The 17,712-nt window shown below is 43.6% G+C and overlaps 1 long non-coding RNA gene across 1 annotated transcript; it reads left to right on the top strand.

Moving 5' to 3' along the window:
- The first annotated feature begins 234 nt into the window (after positions 1–234).
- On the top strand, positions 235–16,659 carry LOC139078875 (uncharacterized). The gene is made up of 3 exons (XR_011532041.1): positions 235–387; positions 14,000–14,129; positions 16,198–16,659. It is a non-coding gene; the product is annotated as an uncharacterized lncRNA (long non-coding RNA).
- The last annotated feature ends 1,053 nt before the right edge of the window (positions 16,660–17,712 follow it).

Raw genomic sequence — 17,712 nt, 5'->3', positions numbered from 1 at the left:
ACCTAGGATTTTTCAATAGAGATAACTGGCCAAGGTTTATGTGTCAGGACCCTCACCTTAACACAAGAAGACACAGATGCACACTAACAGTTTTTATGCTCATTATTTTTATCACTTTTGTTATAGTAAGATACTAAATCTGTTTTCTTCTGATTGTTCAAGATGCCAAAAATAGCAGAGTCAGTGACTGTTAGAGCAGGAAGGACTTTGAAGTTCATCAGTCCAATGCTCTGAATTGCAAAGGAAGCAACTGTCACGCCAAGAAGATTAGAAATTACTTCTTCAAGGTCTCAGAGCTAACAAGTAAAGGAGTCAGAACCAGAACTCAAGCCTTCTGCATGAAATCCACTGTACCAAATCACCCCTACTCACTTTGAAGGCTTGGCGGTAAGGGGCTTTCCTCTTAATCAACCGCTTTCCTTTCCCCCGAGAATGAGCAGTTCTCTAAATGTAGAAAAGAATGGCTTTTAACAATGTCTTCTGTTGTAGAAATTGGGGAAGGGGGAGGAGTTATTATTCTTAAAGTAAACATTCCTTTTTCTTTGTATTTTTCATGGTATAGAGCCCTGGTAAAACCTGGAAGAGACGGACTCAGTGTGGTGGGGATAACAGAATAGGAGAGGGGATGGGAGACAGAGGAAGAAGAGGATGGGGGAGGGCAAGAGTGAGGTCCCTGCTCCTGGTTCCAGAAAATAAAACAGTAATTGATATGGTCACCAAAGCTGTAAGGTGAAACCCCTGGGAGATTAAAGGAACAACGGTTCTTTTATTTATTGTTGCTGGAACTATAGAATTATTTTTGGAACTATAGAATATGTAAACAAAGGCTATGCACCTGGCCTATAATGAAAGGTTTTGTTGTGCTAAAGCGAAAAAAAATTTCAATTTTCTGGAAACTTAGAGGGCATGACTTGAGGAGCTGAGCTAACCCTTGGAGATGATGAGTTTGTAAAACTAGTGAATTCAAAGGACAGATTGTGAAGTCACTGAATCTTGTCTCTGGCTCCCTCCCACTTCTATCTGCTCTTCCTGCTTCTATACCTCTCCTTCTCCCACTTCATCCTTCCCACCCTCCCTTCCATGTCCTGAGTGCCTACCATATGTTATGCATTTTGTTAGTCTCTTGGGGATTCAAGGATGAGAAGTGCTTTCCATCTAGAAGCATACAGTCTAATGGAGAGAGAGATGATCAATGTCACGATGGAAGTATGATCCAGTGCAGTGCTGGCGCTCGGGCAGGAACATCTAAGTCCACCTGGGATAAGAATAAGAGAGGCTTCCAGAGGAAATGAGAAGGCAAGTGAGTCTTGAAGGAAGAATAGACGCTTGCTAGGTAGTAGACAACAGACAAGGAACACACGACAGGCAGAGAGAAAAATATGTGCACATGCACAGAAAAGTAAGAGAACATGATAGAGTGAGCTACAATTAGTTCAGTGTTGTGAACCATAAGGTGATGGGAATAGCAGAAGATGAAATTAAACACTCAGGGACCAGATTGTGAGGGATATTGAAATGCCACACTCAAGGGGTTGGATGCCATCCGCTGGTTTATGGTGAGCCATTCAAGAATTTTGAAGAAGAATGTGACAAGATCAGAAAAGATCAGATTCACATGGAAGCTAGAGTGGACAGTGACTAGACTCAGGGATGTTATTTCAATAGTTTAGAACAGAGATACTGAGGACCTCGATTAGAACAGTGTCTGGGAATGGAGAGTAGACAGTGGAGACAAGAGATACTAAGAAGTAGCTGTTTGGGGACTGGCTGACTGATCACAGACTTGATGCCTCAAAGAAGGTCCTTCCATCTTGAAGATTTTATGTTATGATTTATACATACATCACTCCTGATTTAGTACAGGAAGCAGAAATCATTCTATTTCGTGAATAAAGGGATATAGTACAGGGAATTAGGTGCTTGCAATAGATGGAGGGGCTGGAGGAGCAGAATACAGGGGCCTGCCACAGCTAGGGGCTGTCACACCCCTAGCACTGCCATCCAAAGGTCAGGAAACTGCTATTGCCAAAAACAGACACCTCCAAAGGGTGGGACATGCAGTTTGGCTGAAGTAAACACACCTGTTGGAGCATATTTGCTGATCAACAGAGTTGCAGAAATTCAGCCTCTGCTTCCCTTTGCCTTCCAAGCCCAGATGTCTATCTCACTGGAAGAAGCAAAATTGTATGCAAACCCTAACTGCAAGGAAGTCTTAGAAATGTAGTTTTTAGCCTTTTACTCCTTGCAATGCAGGAGGGAGCCCACAGGGGGAGAGACGATATGCCAAGTGTCACCAGGCAGCATCTAGCACAGTGGGTTATGTGCTATTAAATGGAAGCCATTACCATATTCTTAGAATACCTAAACACATTCACATCCTCCTCTAATAGTAATATAGTAAATAGTCAGAGATTTATCCCTTTGGTTGTATATTTTGTGATAATTCTTGTAGGACTACAGATCTCTCTTCCGTAAAATGAGCAAGTTAGATGATTTCTAAAGTCCTTTTGACATTCTGTGAATCTCTTAATTTACTGAGTAAACCTCAGTAAATCTTTTCAAAGATAGAAAATATAAGCCAAAGACAACACAAATATATTTAAATTGCTTAAGAGGATCTTCATTAGCCTATGTGCCCCCACTACCAAAAATTTGATTTAATTTGGCTGCTGAGAGCCACCTATGAAATTGGAAGTTTCAGCTGATGCATGAGAGTCAAGAAAGTGGAGCTGGAGAGAGAATCTTTGAAGTGGATCTCTTTGGAAGGAGCAGCTGGTGTGCTGCATGTTCCTTTCCCATCCAAGAAGTGGGATCAGAAGACCTGCTTCTCACCGCGGGCTCAACCCCACCACTTGGCGAGCAGTTCGGGGCGCCATGGAAATTTGTCTACCTGACTCCTGCCTGAGAAATCTGGAGAATGTGACACGGGCCGGCTAGCTGTGACCGAGAATTGCTTCTGTGTCGGGTTTGGCCTGTGCTCCCAGAGTTTGTTGAGATGAAGTGCGTATAAGGATTTCCTGAGAGCCAGATGTGAGCCACCCGAGAGAGCTAATATGGGGTCATATTAGATTCTGTGCAATAGGGCTAAAGAAGTGTCTGCCAGAACAGGGTCCATTCTTCTGGGTCAAGGGAACTATCAGGGAGAGGCCACCACTGTTCTGGGTCCCCTGAAGTATAAACCAAAAGATCCATACAAGTAAGAATTAGTTTTAAGCATCTACCAGGCCCAGAGACTTGGAAGCCAGAATATGACATATCAATTAAAGTAAAATCTCCTCCCCACCCTCACTATTTTTGGTGAGGAAGATTGGCCCTGAGGTAACATCTGTTGCCAATCTTCTTCTTTTTGCTTGAGGAAGGTTGTTGCTGAACTAACATCTGTGCCAATCCTCCTGTATTTTTATATGTGGGATGCTGCCACAACATGGCTTGATCAGTGGTGTGTAGGTCTGTACCCAGGATCCGAAGCTGTGAATCCTGGGCCACTGAAGCAGAGCATGTGAACTTAACCACTACGCCACTGGGCCGCCCCCTCTCACTTTTTTTAACCTCTCTTTCCCTTTCCTCCTCCCTACCTGCTTCCTCACCTTCCTGAGAGTCAGAAACCTCCTGTCAGCCTCGTGGAGAAGAAGAGCGGAAACATAAGGTGGTAAAGGAGAAAAGTTTCATGCTTCCCTTCCAGGACCTCAGGTTTCCTCTTTCAAAAGGTCCAGCTGGAGGTGCTAGAGAAAAGATTAGAACTTTAAATAAAGTCTAGGGTTTTGATTATTACACGAGAGACTGGCTCTTCTATTTTCTGAATGGAGACTGTGTTTGTGACTCAATAAGACTAGAGAAATGCCCGTTATTCAAAAGTGATCAGGAAGGTCAGGAGCTTGTGTGTCTTTTGCCTCTGAGTTCCCACAGCCTGGCAGCATCTTTAGAGAGATAAGTGGGGGTATTCTAGGTACTTAATCAGACAAGTGATTTCATCCCTGGGGTTACTTGATAGATCAAAGTGAGCAAAATCATGAAACAATGGGAGAATTGTTCACAGTCTCTTGTTCTTTCTCAGACCCAGTGACCCTCTCCTTCAGGGCTGGCCCTGGGCATTATGGAGGACCCAGGAATTGGAGACGTCTTAAGGCCAGGGAGAAGGGTGGTCATTTCCAGGCCTCCTCCACCTCCCCCTCAGCTGGAGTCTACCTCCTGGTTGGCATCCCAGGTCTCCATGTGCATAAAGTCCTGCGCTGTTCTCTTGCAGCTCAGGGCTCTCCAGCTCAAACCACCGGTTCACACTAGGCTTTCCAAGAACCACACAAGGATCAGACTGAGATTAAGGAACATTTGCAGAATACTGAAAAATATTTAGAAAGTGCTTTCCATTTATTATCTTCCAGTAACCTGGTAAGATAATTGTTATCATGATCCTCAATTTCCCGATGAAAGAACTGAGCTGTTCTTTCTCGGCAAACCAGCAAAAACTTATGACTTGATGCTGTGTTTTTTCCAATATCCTATAAAATGGGAGTAATGAGAATACTTACTTTAGAGTGTACAGAAAAGATAACACTTCAGAAGGTTGTTCAACAGATAGTAATGAGCACTGACACTGTGCCGGGCGCTGTCTGAGGCACTGAGATTCAGTAACAAAAGAGAGGTCAGAGGACTGTCCCCTAGAAACATGTTGTCTGGGGCAAACTTCAGGCTGTGGCCTGTAAAAGGCTCCGCACTGTGCCCGTGCTCAGGAAATGCCGGGGTGGGGAGACCACTAGAAATAACCACCATTGATTCCCCTGACTGCACACTCACTGGCACTAGGCTGGCCCTTTAATTACGTTATCTCATTGATTTTCATGAGGACCTTAGGAGTCAAGTGTTATTGTCTCCATTATCCAGATGAAAAATTGAGATTTAGGGAGATTAATCTGCACAGGGTCACACAACTAATACGAGTGGGGTTAGGACCCCATGCTGTCTCTCCTCAAGGGAAGGAAAAGAAGATGGAAAGGAATGAACATGCACGGAGTATTTATTACGTGACAGGCACTGCAGTAGACGACTTAGATGGGAGGAAGCCCCATACATTGCTGACTGTGGGACAGCTTTGATGGTGATAGCACAGTAACAGGGCCTTATGAAAGGGTCGTTAAACTCAGAGGAGCGAGGAGTTCACCCTGTGGGAAGGGACTGGAGAGAGAGTAGCAGTAGGGTTAGTGTTTGAGTTAGGTCTTGAAGAATGAAAGGAAAAGTGTGGCTACAGAGAGGGGAAAGCTCTGTCAGCCCTGGGACCACAGGAGCAAAGGGGCACACCTGGGAGAGTGCACAGAGCGGTGTGTACCTCCCACCGGAAACCTTTCAAGGCCGTCTCCCAGGTAACCATGTCTCTTTGCAAGGGATCTGAATAGCAGTTACACTCAGTGGTTAAGACTAAGAAAGTATTGATATGGCAATTCATGATGGGGAAATTTGGCTTTTAAGAGACAGCAATGTTTTAAAGCAAAGGAATATGTTTCTTATGGTGGAAGTTCAAGCATCAGAGAAAGGTCAGGTTGGTAGAGAGGATATGTTCCCATAAGTACAGTGGCCACGTGTCCTGGTTTACTCCAGACAGTCTTTGAGTATCAGTTGTGCCGGTATCTTTATTTTTTTTTAATTTTATTTTTAAAAATTTTTTTAAAGATTTTATTTTTTTCCTTGTTCTCCCCAAAGCCCCCAGGTACATAGCTGTATATTCTTCGTTGTGGGTCCTTCTAGTTGTGGCATGTGGGATGCTGCCTCAGTGTGGTTTGATGAGCAGTGCCATGTCTGCGCCCAGGATTCGAACCAACGAAACACTGGGCCGCCTGCAGTGGAGCGCGCAAACTTAACCACTCGGCCACGGGGCCAGCCCCCCGGTATCTTTATTAATAACGCCCTTTCTCACTCTCAAAAATGGTCTGACTTAATTGAAAAATGATATGATCACCTAACTTGTAAGAGACGCTCTATTGTGGTTCAGATTCTATTCCAGAGGCCCATTCAACCTTATACAAATAGTGCTGGCTTTCTTTCTGGTGGCTACTGTGTTAGATTAGACATGTGGCATGTCAGGCTATTTCCTGGAAACCTCTTATCCAGCAAGTAGAAAATAGTCAGTCTTCTGCAAGAGTCAATTTTATTTATGGAGCAGTTCTACTTTATAAGAAGACAAGTCTACCAAGGAGAACATTTTCTTAAATGATACCAGCACACCTTAGCTTAGTTGTTTCCCGAAAGCTGTGACTCAGAGCAAATGTCTCCAGCTGGGCTTATTTCCCAGCGTATTTCTGGTTTGTATTCAAGTCGGTGGTGATGCCCTGTGGGTACTTTTTCCTAGGAGTCCAGTTTCTATCTGAATCTCCCTTTTCTGATCTCCTGTTACTTTTCTAGTCAGTTTCATAGCATTCTAAGCTACCCTTTTTTATTTTTTGAGTATAGGAAATATATATTTTATTTTTTTAATTGAGGTATAATTGAGATGTAACATTATATTAGTTTCAGGTGTACAACACAATGATTTGATATTTGTATATATTGCAAAATGATCATCACAAGTCTGGTTAATATCCACCACGATACATAGTTACATTTTTTTTTCTTATGATGAGAACTGTTAAGATTTACCCTCTTAGCGACTCTCAAATGTGCAATCCAGTGTTATTAACTATACTCGCCATGCTGTACATTGCATCCCCCGGGCTTATATTAGCAACTGGAAATTTGTACCTTTTGACCTTCTTCTCCCATTTCACTTGCTCCCCACCCTCCCCAGCCCCGCCCCCCCACCCCGACCTCTGGTAACCACCAATCTGTTCTCTGTATCTATGAACTTGTCTTTTTGTTTATTTTTTTAGGTTCCATGTATAGCGTTTGTCTTTTTCTGTCCAACTTATTTCCCTTGGAGTAATGCCCTCAAAATCCATCCACATTGTCACAAAGGGCAAGATTTCATTCTTTTTATGACTGAATAACAATCTATTCTATCTATGTATAAATATATACAATATATATACCACCATACAGAAAACTATGTACAATATACATACACCATTTTATATATATATATATATATATACACACACACACACACACACACACACACCCCACATTTTTTTTTTTAAGATTTTATTTTTTCCTTTTTCTCCCCAAAGCCCCCCGGTACATAGTTATATGTTCTTCGTTGTGGGTCTTTCTGTTTGTGGTATGTGGGACGCTGCCTCAGTGTGGTTTGATGAGCAGTGCCATGTCCGCGCCCAGGATTCGAACCAACAAAACACTGGGCCGCCTGCAGTGGAGCTAGTGAACTTAACCACTCAGCCACGGGGCCAGCCCCTACATACCACATTTTTTAATCCATTAACCCGTCACTGGACACTTGGTCGTTTCCATACCTTGGCTACTATAAATAATGCTGCAATGAAATTGGGGGTGAAGATATGTTTTTCAAATTAGTGTTTTTGTTTCCTTCAGCTAAAAATGCAGAAGTGGAATTGTTGGATCATACAGTAGTTCCATTTTTAATTTCTTGAGGAAAATCCACACTGTTTCCTTCTTTTTAAAAAATTATTTTTCCTTTTTCTCCCCAAAGCCCCCTGGTACATAGTTGTATATTTTTAGTTGTGGGTTCTTCTAGTTGTGGCATGTGGGATGCCACCTCAGTATGGCTTGATGAGCGGTGCCATGTCTGCGCCCAGGATTCGAACTGGCGAAACTCCAGGCCGCCGAAGCAGAGCCCGAGAACTTAACCACTCGGCCACGGGGCCAGACCCCACACTGTTTTCTATAGTGGCTGCACCAATCTATATTCCTACCAACCTGGCACAAGGGTTCCCTTTTCTCCACATCCTCGCCAGCACTTATGATCTCTTCTCTTTAATGATAGCCCTTCTGATGGGCATGAGGTGACATCTCATTGTGGTTTTGATTTGCATTTCCCTGATGATCAGTGATGTTAAGCATATTTTTGTGTACCTGTTGGCCATCTTTATGGCTTCTTTCTAAACTATTCTGTACCTTGCATTGTTTTAATGATTAGGGAGGGAAATTCTTCACCTCAAAGCCCACACCTCATTCATCTTCTCGTCCCTCTGCCTAAGGCACGGCAAAGCACATAGCAGGTGTCCAATAAGTATGTTATCAAATGGCTGACGGGGATTATAGTGTGCTTCGAAATACACAGCTCCTTCTCTTGATAGGAGCTGGAAGAAATTTAAGAGGGTCGTAAATTCTGTCCTTCCCCTGGAGCTGACGTAGAGCTTGCCGTGGGAAGACGGGGCAGCAACAGCCACCTGGTCAGGCTCTTGGATTTTTATAGACTTCAGTTCTCCATTTATCAAATTCCATAAGCAGCTCATAGTTTGAACACCAAACCGAGCAAGAGTGGTTGGAACAGGCTGCCTGTTATCCGGCTTCCCTGGGCAACAACCAGGATTTTGAGGGAGGACAAGAGAATTCACTGTGAACCTTACAGTAAAGTGTGGGAAGTTCTGGCTCTTGGCTGACAAGCTGACTATTGCTGAATACGTGAGGGTTTGGGGAGATTTCCAGATCACGTTGCATTTTGTAATTCTCATTATTGTATTTTGCTGAACCTAAGGGACTCTTGTGGGATCCACAACTGTAGGCAGAGGCCTTGATTTATTGTGATTTCTTCATCCTTGGGCTTCACTGCATCACATCTCTAGGCCTGCTGTTACCACAGTGATCCCTGCTCACTCCCTTGTCTGGGCCTGTGCTCCCTGGTTCTGTCTGATCCCAGGGATAGAAGGAGTGAGACAGGGAAAAAGGTTTAGCCTTCCCTTTCCTGGGAATTTCCTTCAGTAACAAGATCTAATGGCCCATCACTTGCTGTGACCCTTCCCGTTGCCAAGAGGAGGCCCTGGGCTGCACAGAGGGAAGCTGTTCAATCAGGCAGGCTGAAAGGTCAGAACGGCAGGGTCCCCTTTCCTTTCTCCAGAGACGACCTTGTCTTGGTACCACCTTGCTCTGTCAGATGAACTGAGGCTCCCCGCGATTCTTTTTGTGGAGCTCTTTTACTTGTAGCAGTAAGTTTCTTTCTTTTTCTCTTGCTCAGGGGCCACTCTTCTGAAGCTGGCTTCAAGAAATTAGTCTTCCTAAACCCCCCATTCTGTCCTGCCCCTCCCTAGGCTTGGCAGTTGCTTCCCACTGGCGTTCACACTCTGCCTCGCTTTACCCAACTCGGCATTTCTCTGCATACAACCTGTCTGCCAGGATATCTGGTACCCTTAGCACCCAGCACACACACCACATTCCTTCTCATCTTTCTGCCTGTGGTCGTTTTGTACAAGCCCTGTGAATGCTTCAAGACCCCCAACAAGCTTCACTCTCTTCTAGGAGAAGGCTTCCTAGCACCTGCACACTTCCCATAGATCAAATAATATGTCCCACGCTGCCTAATGTTGTAGACTTCCAGAGGTTGTTTGCTAATTATCTCACGAATATTAATTCTTATCTCTGTAGATAGATTTCACATTTCCTCTCAGAGCTCATCATGTGCACTTTTAATTTTATCTTCCTCAACACCCAGTAGGGAGTTGAGTATTCCTTGGGAGCTCCATAAGTAAATGTTGATTTAACTTGGTGACCCCTTTCTAAGTGTTTCCTGATTAGTAGCAAAGAACAACAACTAAATTCATCTGCCAAGGGTACTCTTGGTAACTGTATCTTTGGAACAGACTCCATCTCTTTCCACAGCAATGTTTGGAAACGTTCTTCCTTTGTTTTGAATATAATATGTTATGCTTATCTTTTCAGGCAAGTTTACGCAAGTACTTTTTTTGTTGTTAGTTCTGGTTGCAAAATACGTTCTCTACATTCATCGTATTATGGGAAATTAGCCTCAATTTTGGATCCACTTAAATCCGTGTGATTTTGGCACACGTCTTCCTTCTCACGTGGTCAGGAGGCGGAGTGGAGGAGGGCAGTGAGTTAGATGCTGAGAAGTTTCCTGAGTTTGAGATTATGTCCATCATTCCACAAAGAAGACATTTTCTTCTGTTTACTCAAACGGCATAGCTGTTTAACTAAGGCATTTCTGTATTCAAAAACCCCTAGTGTCACTCAGGCTTAATTTCTCTAGACGGATATTCAGTTAGTTAAATTCATTCGCTAACTCTTTTAGTTATTCATTAAAATATATATACCTCCTATGTGCCAGGGCCAGTTGTGGGCCGTGGGGATTCAGCAGTGAATAAATTCAACAACCAGTTATTGAGCAGTGACAGGAGACGTGGAGGTCAAGGAGGCACTGTCCCAGCATTCTAGCACATATGTGCCTGTATATGGAGGATGACAGCAGAGAGCGGAGAGGTCAAGACAGACAAAGCTCTGGTACAGGGCCGAATATAGGTGACACCAAAAGGAAACCAAGTTACTATATTGATTCAAAGGAAAGAAAGAACACATTTATAGAGAGTAAATTAAGAAAACCTTTATGGAAGAAGTGTCATTTGAGATGCATTTAAAGAACATTTGCTCATTGATTGTTAAGTTGTTTTCTCTTGAACTCAACCCATTCTTTTAGGCTCTGCTTTACGACGCCCAGCCTGAGATGCTGCAAACCTCTTTCTCCTTTGTCAGCTGGTGCCTTGTCTGGGGGAGTCTAGAAGCCTGGGAAAGAAGGGACTTGCTTCCTCCTGTTTGCTTCCTGTTCCCGTCAGCATTGCTGCAGCAAAATGTCCTCCTTCTGGCTGCCATGCTGGTGCTGGAGCTGTTTCCAGTTGACAGCTGTTCCAGCAGTCCTAGATCCAGTGTCTTCAGGCTGCCTCAGAGAGACCAGCACCGGCCAGCCGGCCCTCTCCGCAGGGGTGTGGGCCTGCTCTGCATGGTCCCTCTCAGCTTCTCAGTTTCAGTCTTCGCAGTCTCTCCCTTGTTTCCTCAGGGCTGGAGGCAGTAGCGCCTGCTGCAGTTAGCACCTCTGTGATATTTGTTCCCTTTTTGCCTTTTGGCTTCTCTGATATCTTGCCAAAAATTTTTAACATTGTCTTCTCTATGTTAAAATAACTGGTGAGATTTCTGTTTCCTGACTGGACACCAACTGATACAAAAGTTGGTGCCAGGAATGGTCCAAGGAAATGGACACTGAGATTTTGGGATGGGTTTGGTCATGTCCTTGGACTTGAATGCAGTGCTGAGCTCCTTGGAAGTTGGGAATTGGGATGCAGCAACCCATGGCAAGTGGTGGTGTCACAATTAGCCATATTACCACCTATGTTTGCTTGTGAGGAAATACCTAGTGAAGCAAGCACCTGTGGGAACAAGTGGCTGCTGCAATTATCTATGTGGCAACAATGACGACCACAAGGTCAAGGGGAGGAGTGACTACTTCTGGGAGCACTGAAGCACACGAGAAAGAAAACGACGAGCTCAGGTCCTTAGACTCAGCTCAATTCATGGTCAGAGAGCCAGAGAACTTCTGTGATTGACCTAAAAGAATCTCTTATTTCTTGTAGCTTCAGGGCTAACCTTGCTGAAAATCCAAACAGATTTTCATTTTTCAGGTGTCAGAATTAAAGTGTAAGCCAAATCCCCAGCCCCATCAATTCTTTCGGTGAAGCTGAGAATCTTGAACCTTTGAGTCACTCTAAGCCTCTCCGACAGTGGAACCAGCCCACCTCCCATGTCTGAGGATCCTTAAAGATCCTGTAATAAGCCCACCTGGGGCCCTTGCTTTGCAAAAGGATGGCTATTCTTCTCAAGATCTATCCCAATCCACCCTTTGTTGCCATTAGACTCGTGACCAGAGTTAGACCTAAGCATGCTCTACAGGAACAAGGATGAAGTCTGACCCAGGAGGAAAGAGTTTAGATTTAAGATGGGTTTGAAAGATGCTTGGATTCTAAGCAGGAAGATAACCACAAATGTAGACATGAAGATGGGTTTATTCAGGGAGCAAACTGTAAATCATATAGTTAGCCTGGAACATAGTTACAAGTAAGGCTAGAAAAGTAGGTTGAACCATATTGGGAGGCACCTTGTATGTATTTAAATGGGGGAAGAAGCAGGGAAGGATTGGGAGCAGGAGTGATGCGTCTAGACTCTTACTTCGGGGAGGTAGTCTGGCAGTGCTGTGCAGGATGGGCTGTGACAGGCAAACTAAGGTCTAGCTGGCCAGTTAGAGGCTTATTTCAAAAGTTTAGGAAATGATGGTAGCTGGATCTAGCTTGTCGGCAGTGGGACTTAAAAGGTGGAGAGAAGACTGCAAAATCCTGTGCCACTTTGGAAGACAGTTTGGCAGTTTCTTGCTGAAAAATTGATGACAAATGCATCAGGTTTGGGGCTGATCTGCTTTATGAATTTAATTGTAGTAGCTAAAAAAAAAAAGGCGCACCTCGGATTCAAATGGGATTGGGGTTGGTAACCATCAACACTGCGTATTCCCTGGCTCATTTTGGTCTGAAGCTAGAGGATTGGACCAGATAACTTTTTAGGCCCTTTATTATGCATTTTCTATTATTCTATGACATGGAATTTTCTTCTTTTATTAATTTGTTTATTAACTGTTTCGCCCCAATAGAGTAACCTTCTTAAGAGTAGGGACAATTTCTATCTAATTCACGTTGAATCCCCCGGGCCTGATATAAACCCTAGTGCATAATAAGCACTCAATAACTGTTGGCAGAAAGCATGAATTCTACTTATTCCTTAATATTATCATTTTTATTGAAACTTTTGGACTGGAAAACACGATAATGATTTTGGAGCTGAAAATGCTGGCATTGGAATGCTGTTTGTAGTAAAGTTGCGGGCTGAGAAATAAGCAGATTACGTCACCTCCACTATTCTGTTTAGTGTTCTGCAGGAAGAAGGCTGATTGAGAAGAGGTTGGCAGAACATCATAAAACACTGGACAGGAGTAGCATTATCGGAGAGGATGCAAGTGACACAGTGAAATTTAGATAGGAGCTTGCCGTTATCTTGTGGGAAAAATTTTCCAGAAGCTATAATTTTCTTATTTGAAGGCTCTGGGTCTAATTTCATAGTTTAGAGCCTCTCCTTAATTTATGGAAGCCTGAGATTAATCGTTAATCATTGCCAATTCACACAAGGCCCAAGTTCACCTACACGCAGAGGATTTTCCGTCTGTTGATTTTGCTGCCCTCACACCCAGAGCTAATCCACACCAAGGTGGAAGGCGCACAGCGGCCAGCTGCAGGGTCCGGAATGAATGTTGGTATCTGACATGAGCTCTTCACCTGTCCCCTCTCCAAGACCTGTGGTAAATCCTACTGGGCTGGCCCCTTCTAGTGGCCATGAGAATGCACAGATCTCCAACGGCAGGAAGCATAATTGACCAAGGACTCAAGCTGCTCACTGGTCACTGCCTTTGAACCAAGGCCGTACTTATTCAGGCTGCTCCCAGGCAATGACTGAGTGTGGCAGGGATAGTAAGCCTATTACTTGTAGACACAGGACCCCTCTGATGTTCAACTTTGGATTCGCAATTCTCCTACGGCCTGGCCTTGCCAAACCCTTCTTAGACCGCGTGGCAGTCTAGGATACTTCTCCGGTCCCTCCTCCACTCTTTCCTTTGCTCGGGCCAGACTTGCATCCCTGTCTGACAGCTCTCCCTATCCTCCTGCTCCCTCCCTGCTGTCTCTCACAGGCCTTCTCCTGATGAAATTCTTGCTGCTTTAGTCCTGCCTTGGCATATGCTTCTTGGAGAACCCTGGACTAACACACCCATTCTCTATGATTGGACTTTTACCCTCACTGTCTTTTAGGTCAGAACTCAAGCCCTATTCTGCTCCCTAGGCCACTCGATTGGGACTCTGAGAGCCTGTCTGGTTCTTAGCAATATTCCCCCCTTGCCAATTAGATGCTGGATCTTTTCTTCATGCCACCTGCTTCTGGCTGGAGCCCTACTCAAATAGGTGGACCATCTAAGAATCACAGTGTTCTTCCAGAACTATCTGCAAGACTTTGACAATCGCCACCACCTGGAAACTTACCACCTTGTTTTCATTGTTGCTATGACCAGGAAATCGCCAACTGGTTCTCCTCTTGGATATCACCTAGGCATTCTGGCAACTGGAATTGGACACTGAAGTTGGACACTGAGGTTTTGACCACTGGCCACCTATCTGCGGTGCTAGTCCTGGAATGAGCAGGTAAGTAACATAAGCCTGTGGCCTACATGATTTGGGGCTTTGTTCCCTTCCACACCAGCCTGCAGTTGAGGTCCAGCTTCCCATATGTCAAGAATTAGATGTTGAAATATACTTCCCCCGAGGAGAGGTGACATTTTCAGCTGTTTTCAGTAATCCTTAATGGGAATGAATTATAGATCTTTCATTGAGGTTAGCATGAAAGCAGAAGAAATATGAAAGCAGTGGATATTTGAGTGACATTGAAAATATTCTAAGGAGCACAAAAGGAGAAAGGGAAAGCTGGTCACTTCAAAGGAAACATCATTGCCCCCATAGTTTGTCCTAATGTCAGGGAGTGACTTGGGCTTTCTGCATGCCTGTGTCATGGACTTGACCCAGACACAACTGCAGTCTCTGTCAGATACCCACACAGTTACACAACAAGCAGCAGGCTATACATTTCCATGTAGGGTGTGGGGTTACAACTTAATCCTTTTGGCAATCAAAAACGGACAATTGTTCTGACCAACTTGTGTTTCCAACTTAGCAAGCTGTTTATTTTCAGGGCTTCATCCATAGCTAAGTGTGGTAACTGAGTCTGTGAAAAGGAGTTGTGAATACAGTGGGTACTAAAGTCTGTAGGAAAAGATTTGAGTGATGTAGGTGGCATCTCAGGATTAGAAAGGGTAGTCGGAATTTCCTTTGTTAAATAGTGTTATCTTAACCCAAAGAAACTGTCCCCAGAGAGCTGGACTTCTGGATTGTTGGTGCTTTCCTCCTATGCTTTGTCATAAGAGTAACCCTCACCCTGTCAAGGAATTGGAAGGTCCCTCATCCACCACTACCTCTTGAGTCTTTATGTCCTCATCTGTAATATGGGCACAGAGAATGTCCCGGTCAGCTTACACGTTGCTCGTGAAAGGAGGATGCTAAAGTAAATATGACAGCTCTTGGAGAACGGTGTTGTGTCCTAAAAACCCAGGGCAATGCTGTCTAGATAGAGATGGTGATAATAGTGGACCAGGGTGATCAATTTATGTATAAATTTCACGTTAGGACTGTAAACCGAGTGTTACTAATTACTTGCTATTAAAAGGGGCATTTCACTGAACTGTATTGAGGACCATTGATCGCTAACATCTTGATCAGAAGGGCCATCAAAGAGGCCAGTTGGCCCAGTACTCACATTCCTAAAGAGCCTCACATTCATACTTCTGATGTCATCTCCAAATGAGATTACACATGTAGTCACAGATTCACAGTGATAGAACTGAAAGAAGTTATCTATCTTAAAATCTTGACTTGCAGCTGTATCTTTGGGTATGGCTAGGGTAATATGAATCTCTATTTTTGTAATAAAACCTGTAATTATATGGTGAATATATACGCAATATTGCATCGTATTCTTTTGTTTTAAAGTTTTAATTTGTCCTATATAAACATTTAAAGTAAATTATAATTTTGATAATTTTTCTGACATTTCTTCATTAACAAAATATTCTGGTAAAGAAAAAATGTCTCAGGCTTCTCTTGACCTCTGAGAGGACTTGGTGATAAGACCTATGTCAAAGGATTATTCTGGGGAGTAACTAAGCTTTAATACTTTCATTAAACTCTAAACTGAGAGCAGGTGCTTGCAATTTCTGAAAATTTTGGACTGTTGGGAGCACAGAGGATGGATTTCCATAAAAGTGTTTTTGCTCGCTCAAAGCAAAGTGAGATTTTTCTTCAGTTCTCTTGTAACATATCAGACTGCAACTGACAGAAGTCAGGGACCATATCTAAATCAGCCTTTTCATCCTAGCATTTAGCATGGCGGCTTGGCCATAATAGCTTATCAGTTAACGTTTGGGGAACTGGTCTGAGATGCTGGCAAAGAGAATTTATGAGTGAAACCCTGTCAATCTCATGTTGCTGCAATTGTTACTGAGAACAACAGATAGCTGACTTTTATTTTAATAAACTGTTACATCTGATTAAGACTCTCTCTAGATTATAGCATAGTAATACACAGGCATGGAGAATCAGAAGATTTATGTGAAGAGAAAGAAAAGAATAATTAAAAATCACAAATGTTTATTGCTCAAAGGTGGAAGCGACCTGAAAAGGAGTAAATTTATACATGCGCTTGTCAATGTTGGTTCTCACGTCCCAGGCTGTAAACTCTGTGGAGACAAGGAAAGTGTCTATCACCTAACACAGGGCCCAGCCCTCACAGAGAGCTTCCAAAAGGTATGTTGCATGCATGAATTAAAAAAAATATATATTGTTATATTTTAAAAGCACAAGCCTTGGCCAGCAGGGGCTCCTTTCTGGCTTTGGAAGGCAATAATAATAATAGAACGGTTTCTGGGAGAGCACAGTGCAATATTCCAGGGGTGTGGGAGACACAGGGGACACTTAACTCCTTATTATAGACACTTGGCTTGTTTCCAACATGTTGTTATTAAGCACTATAGAACAGGCAAAACTAACGGAAGGTGAATTATATATTCAAAAAAATATTCAAGGAAAAAAATCCTGACAAAAGGACTTCATGTATTTTTTATTCAAATAGAAGAAAATTAATTTTATAGATAAAAGTGCTTAAACAGACATAGTTTTGCAAGACTTCCTCTCGGAGTACCAAAATGACCCATATGTGGAAGGCCAGTGTTAGGAATGTTCACCTTTTAACTAATTGCCTTGAGAGCAGATGGTTTTCCACTAAATCTCCTGGCTTAAAGACAGCAGGGGTTTCTAGACTCTTGTCATACAGCTGCTATAGCCTTCTGGTGGCCTCTGCCACCACTCTAGGCTCCCGGGAGTTGGCTTTGTTACCTCACTTCAACCACTGTCAGTTAGCTTTCTGAAGCCCTCCCCTCTTAGGGTCTGACTCCTGCCTTTTTCTTCCCCCCAGAGGACAGAGTTGGCCATTGTATTAATCATGTCTCTTCATTCTGTATTTTTGGTGCTCTGACATCTCGGAGTTTTGCTAACCCTGGAGGGACTGCCACTCTCTCAGGGCTAGCTAATTCCTAGAGCTAGCAAACAACTCACCTGGCCTGAGGAGTGTGCCTTTCATAAGCAAGCCTACCAACCCCAAATCCACACTCCGACCACCTCCTTTATTGGGCTCTTATTCTTGGGGCTACTACCCACCAGCCCTGATCACCCCAGAGCCAGGTATCAGACAGCTAGGGACAGCCCTGTGCCCCAGAGCCTGCTGAAGTTATTCAAACTAGCCAATCCTAAGCCTGCTTCCCCTGCCTTGATTGTACCTTCCCAAGGACACCGCAATAAAGGCTCTTGCCCGTGTTTTTCCTTCACTTTCCTCTGCCTCCTGACTGACTCTGGTGCTTCTTCATGTGGCCCCCTGTGGTGTGGCGTGCCCCCTCCTCTTAAGATCTGTGAGTATAACAAACAAGTTTTTCAATGACAATCGTCTCCTGATCTGTTGGCCTCACCATATCTGAATAATAACAAAATCTACATTTTAAAACAGTCACCCATAGCACAGCCATTTCTTATCCTCTTGTACTTAATGCTTTGTATCTAGAACGTTTTGACTGAGGCTGAATAACCCTTAGTTTCAGCAGGAACAGCTAATACTTATTGGTTGGTT

This window comes from Equus przewalskii, chromosome 23 (assembly GCF_037783145.1).
Source record: "Equus przewalskii isolate Varuska chromosome 23, EquPr2, whole genome shotgun sequence".
NCBI classification, from domain to species: Eukaryota; Metazoa; Chordata; class Mammalia; order Perissodactyla; family Equidae; genus Equus; species Equus przewalskii.
Note: the sequence above shows the minus strand (reverse complement) of the source record. Positions and strands in the feature narration are given on the sequence as shown.